Here is a 10675-nt window from a genome sequence, read left to right as displayed (position 1 = left end):
AGAAAAAGCAAAGCATAGAACAGATGGGTTTTTTCATAGATTTTAAAGCCAGAAGTGTCTATTAGGTCATTGTGTCTGACTTGTGGCATGGCATAGGCCAGAGAATTTCACCCAGAAGTTCCTGTTTGAAGCCCATAACTTCTGGCTGAGCTAAAGCGTGTATCTTCAGTGCACACATGCTGTGGATGCAATTCAGACATAACATTTCTATGAATCTATTTATCTTTACCAGTTAGGGGATACATGCCTGACTGTCCCAGCCTTGTCTGTTAAAAAGTCTAAATGAAGGTCACTGGACAAAGACTGAAACAAAGAAAAACAGCTTAGCAAAGCTTTGAACAAATATCCAGGACAATGACTGCATTTTAATACCTGTTGGTGAACTGTTTCAAGCCTTGCACAGTGCACTGAAGGAACACGGTATTCATTCTGTAGGGTTTTGCTCCTCCATCCTTCTTGGAGTCTGATTTTATTGGAAGCTTGTCGCACAAACATGACAAAAGCTCCCAGCTTCCACCACACTTTGCTGTTCTTAAGAGTTCAGCTCTTATCTCCTCATAGCCCTAGATCTGTGACCAAACAACACTTTTCACTCTTATGAAGTTGTTTGGAAGCTCTTTTCCATCCATAAAAACTTCCTTTGACTCTGTAGAAGTGGAGTTCCAGCAGGAGACTGTTCCTTTCTTCTGGGCAGCATCTGCCACCACTTCAGCAGCACTTGCATCCTCTTGCCTCAAGAATGATGAGTAAATCTGTATGTCTCCCACTGTCTTTTATGCCCCAAGCACATATTAGTTCCACAAAGATTATTTTGTTTTTACCTGTCTGAGTCTGTCCAATACAAAGTCCAGATTAGACATCCTATTGTCCTGAACTTTTCTGATCCAAACCTTAGCTGACTGATAGTTGTTGATATTTCAGGAAAAAGAGATCATTTGGGGGAAAAATACAGTGGATTCTGGGGTAGTAAGCAAAGGATTTTAAGATTTATATGACATATTGCTTATGATTCAATGGAATAGATTTTATGACCTAGATTTTGGTTTTGGTTTTGTTTTCTGGGTGAACATAGGACAGAGGCCTTTACAGACTTTCTGTCTGTCAGTGATGTTCTCCCCTTTTCCAGAGCCTACCTCACTGGAAATCATTATGTATCCATAGAAGGCAAACTGAGACTTCCTTTTGCACTTTATCCTAGTACTCCTTGAACAGAAAGAGGATCTCCTCCTGTAGAGGAGAGGGAACAATGTTGTGGGATTAGCTACTGCTTCTCTGATCCAGAGGACAAACCAGGCTGTTATTTTACTCCTTGTTACAGGAATAGGAAACGTTATTCATGCGACAGTTTAGCCAAATCACCTCACTATCAGCAGTTATCTATTGTTTGATTCTGTTAATAGATACTCTCATAGAAAGGTTATGATAAAAGAGTTGGGAGGGAAGGAAAGGAATTAGAGTGTATGATGAGAATGAAAGAGGCAGAAGTAACCTGAGCATGACACGTTCTTATGAAGCCTGTCTTTTATTTCCTGTTTAGAGAAAACAGTTCTCAGTTTATGGCTTTTGTTCAATCAGAGAGAAAATGAGCTATAAAAGCAGAGATAGGAAGGAGTTAACCAATTTCCAATTCAGTGTGTTACAATTTGCTTCAGTAATAATAATAAAAAAAGAACAATACTGGGAAACATAATTTTTAAAATGAAGACTACTAAATCAATAGGCACTACATGACTAATCATTTTCTGTTTTCTTGGTGGAGGAAGGTAGAGCTGTGATCAGAAATCAAAAGGAGAAGGCTCTAGCTTCTCTGCAATTCTGACAAATTGTGCTTTACTGTAATCCACAAGAAAGGAGATTTTCTCATGAGCGTAAACTAATGCTGGTAAATGGCATTAGAACCACTGCCCACTAGCATCATCTCATTTTGTGGAAAGATAATGAAATCCATTTGATGCTAGAGGAGTTAACTCCCAAAATACCCACATTTGTTGGTAACGGAGTCTTTCAGCCTGAGACACAGAGGTCAGGGGTGATTTCATCACTTATACACTCTTCAGTTGTGGTGGGACTTCACATAACAGCTACTTAAGCGTGTGTTTGACTTGGAGTATGTGAGTCTTGCTGTCAGCTTCAGTGAGGCTACAGACTCTGTAAGAAAGGCAGGTGTTTCTATGCTTCTTGAACCTGCCACTCCAGTAGTAATTTATAAAGTCCTATTTGTACAAATAGATCTCAAAGTAGTGAACAAAGGTGAGCAAATACTCTTTCTGTCGACACTGAGTATCCCAGAAGCACACAGCATCAGTAGAAGCCTGGGAGGAGACGCTCAAGAGATTTCAGTGTGCATTGCAGTTGCTCAAGTTACTTTGAAAATTTCAATCCAGATTTCATACCATCTACCCTGAGCCTCAATAGCCCTCTGGCACTTAACCACCCCTTTGCTCTTCATGGGTTTGATAGTAGATGTCTTTGATACTGTAGCTTCTTAGAAGTAAATGAAAGTCTGCTGGCTGATGGTTGTAGCATTTTTCAGTACAGTTATCTTGCACCCTAAAGGACTCAGCATTGCTGTCATAGTTGAATACATCCCAATGCAAAGTAGACTGCAATAGTTATTTAAGATGACGAAGTAATAAGCTTAATTTTGGTTTTTTTAGTTCAACAGGTTTAACGTGGCATCCTGCGCACTCACACAGGCCGTTTGATGTACTGAAACATACTGCACAGGTAGGTGAGGACATTATGCAGAACTGGCTCATTGGGTCATATTGGGAACTGCGGAAGCAAAGGACATCCATGTCAGGGAAGTTGTCACCTAATTGAACTGTCCACAGCGCTCAGGATTTTCTACTCCAACTCTGTTCAATGTTGGAAAAGGTAAATTGTATTCACCTCTAGAATCACTATATGCCAGGCTGTGCAATACACAATCCCCTCTTCTTTACCAGTACAGATTTTTGGAGATGCATATTTTTGGAGAAACATATCGCTGAAAAGCTACAGGTTAGTCACGTTATGGAGCAACGTGGTTCCACAAATGAGGACATGGTGAAGCGTGGTTTGTGGGACAGGTACAAGTGACTCCCAGAATGTGGCATTCTGCTACAAGAACTGCCTAGGCCACTTTTTCTGCCATGGCCTCTGTGAGACAGGGAAGCTGCTCTCAGTCAGTCATGGGCGGATGACAGCAAACTGAGTAGTACTAAGCATATGAGTTTTGTCATCGAGCAGCTCAAAGCCCACTATTGCATCTGAACAGTGGTGTAGCAATTGACATAAACAAAAGGAATTTTGATTTATCAGAAAGCCCTGGGGTGCATTTTCTAGCCCAAACTCAAATGCCAGCTGAAAGTTAGTGGGCTGTAGGCAAGAAAAACCTAAACTTTGGTTTAGCAAAATTCATTTTGCAATGGAGCTTGTGTTTTGAAGGTGCCTGCTTTAGTGTACAACTGTTTGTGGGAGATTAGTACTTATTAACTAATAAACTTTGATTATGTTTACTCCCACAACTGATGTACTCAGGTGTTTGTCACATAGAATTAGAAATAAGCTTCAGTGACACAGCTTGTTCTTGGTTCAGTCTGCAGAGTTTTGTAATTTCTTGGCAACTAAGTGATGGATTACTATTTTTTGTAAAAATCTCTTCTTTCCTGAGAGGTCTTTCATGCAAGGACTCTGGGGTAATTAGAAAAATAATAACCTTGCAATACCCTCTTGACCTGTTTTTAATGAAGTGAAGTGTGGGGAGGGTAGGTGCTTTGTCCATAGCCAAATAGTGAGTAAGTGGCAGAACTGAAAATAGAACCCAGGAGTCTCTTTGCCTCCAAGAGGCACTTCCACTGGGTTATCAGATGTTTAAAGACTATCTGTCTCTTTTTTTTTTTGTACAGGACTGAAAAAATAAAATGTACAGGGAAATCTTTCATTGGCAGAATTAATTAGCAGACATGCTGGGTCCTCAAGTCAGTTTTCTGCAACTCAACCATCGTTTATTGAGAATATCAGTCATTTGTGAATGTTACCTTTTAAAAAGCCTGGTGAAGTATCACCTCCTTTTTGAAAACAGGGAAATAAAAGCACAGAGTAAATGAAGTTACTTGCCCAGATTCACAGAGGGAACCTTGGACACACCTGTGGATTTTATTGGCAGCTTTCTTTTTTCCTCAGAAAAGTCACTTCTCTGTTAGACTCCATTGTTTCCAGAGTTAAGAATATGCATCCCTGGTAGGGCATTAAAACCCAAATGGAGTTTCTGGACACATGAATGAGAAGTTTCCAGGATCTCAACCTAGAGTGAAAAAAAAAAAAAACCAAAAAAGAAGTTTCTAAAACAATAGTGCAAATTTAACAAATGCCACAAGCTGCCAGTCTGACAGTAATCTTTTTGAAAAGCTGACATTACCTCTTCAAAACTCAGTAGGGGCTTTTTGCAGTGCCACTGCAGTCCTTGAAAAGTCGAAACTCTGCTGTCTACATACCTGTACATTAGAATATATTAGGGAGAGGTAATAAGTAATAGAAAATGTTATACCAACACACCTAAGTTTCTAGAGAAGCTTGCAAGATGCTTCTAGAGAAGATTGTAATGTTTGCCCTTGTAGAAGCACAAAAAGTTCTGTGTAACAAGATTTGTAACCATTCAATTGCCTTTGGTTTAGCTGCAGGGGTTTGCCTTTAAACAGGGAGTGGGGGGGAGTCTGTAGCTCTTGAAGGACAGCATTCCTTACCCTTCATTTCTAAATCCTCTGAACATCTGATTTTTTATTTTCTGGGCTATAACTATAAGCTGCCTGAATTGCTGGTTTTCAATCCAATTTCCACTAGTCCTGACACAAAATCTGATAGACAAAATACCCTTTCCTTAAGTCCGTTGGCACCAGGTGGAAAGCAGTGAAGACTGAAGTCCTGCCTGTACGCTTTGAGCTGGCATTTCTTGGGTAATGTGACTGCAAGCTTTCTGAACTTCACTGCACCGTATTGTCTCACTGTCCTAGAGGAGTCACCTTTAGGGCTCACTCTTGGTTGTCTATTTGTAGTGACATTCCCTGGCCAGGTGGTCATCTGAGGAGAACAAAAGTAGAACCTCCAATTTAAAAACACAAGACTTCATTTGAACCAAAGACCAAATAATTTACTAATGGACTCATTTTCCTGTACAGAACCTGATTTCACTGTCTTTCACAGAACATTTAATGTGATTTTAAGGGAAATATCTGTCTGTTAGTAACTGGAGTGATACTGTCTACTCTTTCCATATATGCTGTGGAATCATAAGCTAGGTATCAATATTTGCAGAGTCATGCTGGTATATGTTTATTTTCTACCAATCAGTGCAAGACTCTTCATCCCAGTCTTGTTTCATCAATCTCTAACTGGGTCAATGCGGGTAACCTTGCTGCTTTTCCGGAGGGAACACAAAAGTCTTCACAGACAGCTCAGATCCTGTCTGTTGAGTGTAAATGAGAATGTCTACCTCTACATTTGTGAGCAAAATAGTATTCAAGATGTTGGAGAGTTGTGTTATGTGACTGAGCAATGAAGTGAGGGGACTGCTATATACCTCTATGTATTTAGATCCTTGTGGCTGAAACAAGGAGTAGCAGAACTGCTCTAGGCAGAGCAAATATGCTTTCATATGTCACCATCATGATGTGCAGCAGCTCCTAAGCATATCAGTGCATCTGTCCATTGCAGGCACGTGCAGACATGTGCACAGCCACACAGCCATACACAAACATCATGACACAGCAAATACCATCTGCAAAAAGAGCTAAAAAAGGGCTGATAGGATGATAACAGTATCCAAACTTCCTGCCGGGATGCGCCGTGGGTGGCAGATAAATCTACTTCTTCCCTCTGGGAGCAGCTGCCTGCTGGAGAGAACTAGGCAGTGTATTAGCATTGCATCGCAGTGTATGAGCAGAAGGGTTCTGGCCAATGACATTTCTTCATAAACTGATCAGAGTGATGAAACAGCCATTGCAGTGCTGGAAGCAGAGGACTTGCTGAACAGTTTCCTCATTCATGGAGATTTGGTAGAACAGGAATCAGTTCAGAGATAGTCTTTAGCTGTGGGAAGAAAAAGGACAGGGAGCTGTGTGCTAGTTGGTTTGTGAGAAACATTAACTGTTCACAGGAAAAGGAATGTTTTCAGGAAAACAATTCTCCATAATTTTATTTTACTTTGTTGTAGCTTCTGTGAAGATGGGAAGAACCATTCCACCACTCACTTGCGGAGATGTTTCCAAGCCTGTGCTTGTTACGCAGAAGTCAATAGTGTACCTAGGGTATACTTAGACTATAGCTGGCAGTTACTTGGACTATGTACCCAGTCAAACCTTCTTCCCCTCTCTTCACCACTGTTGTACCCCTGCTGTTTCCGCTTCAGAGACCTTTTTTCTGCTTTTCCATGATTCAAGCCATCGAAGTCCTTTACCATGGTGACTGAGCAGCAGGTCTTGCTAGCACATCTTGACATGTTGCCTATTACCCAGCTGCACTTGATGGTCTACTATATGACATAATAAACTTTGGAGTACAGAAAATCCTCAGGCATTCGCTCTGCTCATAAAAGTCCTAACCTATATGGGAAAAGTCTAATAATATTTTGAAAGGTTGGAGAACTGAGTTTCTATCATAGGCCTCACTCTGCTCCAGTTCTAGAATTCATGCCATCAGAGTCCAGCATTTTGCAGTGACCTTGTATGGTTGAAAGTATCAATCAGTCAATGCTGGCTTTGGGTAAGGCGGAGTCAAACTCTGACGATTGCTCTCACAATGAGTTTCTCTCAGTAGAGTGGGTCAAGAGCACCTTGTGAGAAGTTTTCCCAGGCAAAATGACATAAAAAAAGAAAAGCCTTCTACAAAACAACAGTCCATCAAGGTTTCTTTAGTTTCCTGTTTCTTAGGAATATTTCCATGTCATTTCAGTTAACTTTTTAAACGGTAAAATATTTATGAAAAAAAGTATTCCATGCACTATGAATATGTTTTAGTAAACAAAATATTTGATAATGTTATGTATCAGTTTTTATTTACTGAATATATATTATTCAGCAAATAAACTTCAATGTATTTTCAAGACAAAAAATGGTAGGAAACTATTGACAAAAATGTCATGGGCACACTCCTGACAAAGAAGAAATGGGTTTACTTCGAACCTTCTGAGAAGCAAAAAGAGTTGCAATGTCACTCAAAATGGGCTTATGTGCCCAAAAGCTTTTTTTCCCCCCACAGCTGTACTGATTGGTCTTGTGAAAGATGTTAGCCTTACTGACATCCTTAGAAATTCACAGCACAACAACTTTGCTGTAACAATCTTCTCTCCAAATTTGAAACAGCATCATCTGAGTGTACTTGGCTGGAGCCTCTGTACCATATCCTCAGGGTGGCTGCTGGAGATTTGGAACCTGGCCCTGCTTGTGCCATAGCACTCAAGCAGCACAGGGTCAGCTCTCCCCATGCACTGTGGATTCACAGCTCTCTCTCAGTCCTTTCCAGGGCTTCCTCACATGTGCTGTTACCGTAATGCTTATGCTATGGGGACAGGACCAGATATCCTCTGTGAGAACATAAGAAACAGATAGGATGACTTTTCTGGGAAGAGTCTTTCCTCCTCCTGCTTTTCTCTCCTTCTGTATGTGCTATGGCTGAAAATTCTCAGTCTTGAGACAGACATTTATTTGGATAAATGCTACATCTGGTGTAAGACAAGTTGCTACTGTTCTGCTCTAGGAATGCCCTGTGTGTGAGGACTTGATGTCTTCCTTATGGTGTGGTGGGCCTTTTAATGATGTTAACATTTCTTATGACCCTTAGAGTAAAACTTGGTTGATAACCAGATTTTATACAGAGAGATGCTAATTCCTGTTTAATTTTCTCCCTTTTATTACTAATCATATCACTGCAAAACATAGTTTACAGCAATATAAATAGGATCCATTGCTGGAGGGAATTGTGCAGCTTCTGTCAATTTTTCAGCACCCAAATGTGAAACAGAAGCAATTAAACTCTGAGGGGAAAAAAGTAACAGTGTGGAACACATCAGAAATCGGGTCATGAATTCACACAGATGGGAAAGCCAGGAAGCAGTGGGAAAGCAGGATTTTGATTGACTCACCGTCAACAGTAAATGAGCCATTGGCAGTTTACTGTCAATTTTTTGCCTTTTAATCTGCAAGTTCCAGAGGTGATGGCACTCTCCTCAACCCACTGCTTGGGGATGGGAGGGGAGAGGAAACTGGGACAGAGAAAGCAATGGCAGGAGTTTAGGTGAGGACAGGGGATGGGTCAGCATTCTCACAGAGTGAGGAAGGCAGTGTTTTCATTCTCTAAATCTAATGTGTGGAACTAAAATTAAACAATATCCAGGCAATAGTCATGGATGTTAAAAATGAGCCACCCAAAAGGCATCGTGAGGTCTCTGCAGATTAAATAGTAATAATAGTGTTGTGGTAGTAATTAGAGACAATGACCAGACACAAACCATGTTGTGGGAATTGCTACACAAATATAGTTAAGGATAGCTCTTGCTCCAAAACAGTATAAAACAGAGGAGAGAGAGGAAGGAACAGAAGCCTCTCACCTGAGAACAGAGGCAATGGGACCCTAACAGGGCTTCAGCATTATTTAGAACATGCATTGTGCAGACAGGGATTGCTCTTTGCTTTTATAGAACATCTGCTGAACAGGCTGAGAGGAAAAAGAGATGTTTCATTCCAATCACTCCATGCCTGTGCTATTCCATTTTTCTCCAGTGGAAATCCAAGACCCAGACACAAGACTGTGGGGCACACCAGAATACCTCACAGGCTACCAGAAAAGTTTTTTGCCCTTGTTAGCTGGACGTGCCCATGACCTGAACTAAGCTCAGTGGGGTTTATGGGATTTTCATTCCACCCAAGAATACACAAGACCTTGAAACCCATCAGGGATTTAGCATGCAGAAGCTCAGTATATATTTTCTTTTCAAGCAGCACCACAGCACTTCTGAGAATGAAACAATCAGTTATAAAAGTAACCTTGCAGCAAAGCTTCAAGGGGGAGTTATATATGCTGGCAAATTTTTCACTGTTTATTCATTCTAGACATACTTATAGACTAATTCTCCTCTTACTCTGATTTTATATCAATTATTCGCCATTGATTGAGTGGAGTTAATTTAAATTTACAGCAGTGTAAGTGAGGAAAAGCGGCTCAGTAATCAGTAGCAAGTTGATTCTGCCACCTTTACTCACCATGAATAGTACCTTACTCATTGAATAATCCTATAAATTCCTCTTGGGGTTTCTCACAAAACAGGATGGTATGTGATCTGAGTAAGGATGGCAAATACTTTTCATACTTTTCACATCAATTACTCCACCGGAATGGACTACGTGATACAGCACCAGATTCTATGTGAACATCCAAGATTTCTATTGAAAAATGACCTGGTATTGTGTGGTCTGTAAAAAAGCAGTAAGGCTGTACCGTGATGTATACCCTTGAGTCATAATTGACACAAAGAATTTCAGCTTAATCCAAGAGTTTCAGTTTAGCTGTCCATTCTTAACAAATTTCTAATGTTTATCTTATAATGACATTTCCCACCTACCGTGTTGTTTGGAGTTTGGGAGAGGTGTGATGTAAGAAAATGATGTAAGAGTGAAAATGTTGTACCTGCACTGTTGGGACAGACACCACTGGAAAACTCTTTCCATGACAGACAATTACCTATTCAAATTGCCTGTTTTCTTGTGCTTCTGAAGGGACTTCTTGATTTCCATAACTGGTAGATAACGAGTATGAAATGGTACTAAAGCAGGGCAATAACTTAGTAATGTTTTTCACTAAGAAACCAAGTTTCCTATGGCGATCCTTGTTCAGCCTATGCACATGCCAAAGAGATTTCCTAGATATGGACTAGCCTTGATAGACGCAGACCATTGACATTCTGACCTGTGGCAAAACAACGGAGATTAAACTTGGTGAGTACAGAATGTGACTTTATTTAAAATATTTCTAATTTTTTTTAAGTCCAAAACAGTAATTTATAACACAGCCAGGATCTGTCAGTGGTGGTTCTGCTCTGTATTCCCATCTTAGCACAGCTGTTAAATGAAAGCTTGGAAATTTAAATAATAACAATAAGAATGTTTAAATGGTATGTTTTAGTTTTTGTTTTCCTTACCAAAAACAATAGAATCTTGTTATCACTCAGAAGGCATAGATAACGTTTTAAAATAATTAACTGTATTTATTAAGCTTTTGAGAATGGTTTATCTTGGAAACAAGCACTTAGTAAGCAAAAATTACATGAAATTATTAAGCAAACAAAATAGAGGCTTAGAATGAAACCCCTTCTACAGGGTCATCTGTTGTGATCTATACTGGGAAGCAGGATCTGTGCCTCTGCAGAGGGATGTATATTCTCACTGACGAGCCAACCATTTTGCCAGTAGACAGGCCTGTGCTTAAGATTTACACTTTTCTCTCTTCTTTTTTTGCCAATTAAAAGGGACAGGAGAGGAACAAAGAGTAGGAACCAGCAGAGTAGATATGAAGGACATTTCTTTCATCTTAACGAGCAAGACAGACTGCACAAAAAGGCTGCAACACACTGTGGATATGTGTCTATGCACTTAGTTATATTTTTGTAGTATGCAAGAAGCAAGCTCACACTCATACCTGCTTT

The sequence above is a fragment of the Colius striatus genome, chromosome 15 (genome assembly GCF_028858725.1).
Source record: "Colius striatus isolate bColStr4 chromosome 15, bColStr4.1.hap1, whole genome shotgun sequence".
NCBI lineage: Eukaryota > Metazoa > Chordata > Aves > Coliiformes > Coliidae > Colius > Colius striatus.
This window is presented reverse-complemented; position numbering follows the sequence as displayed.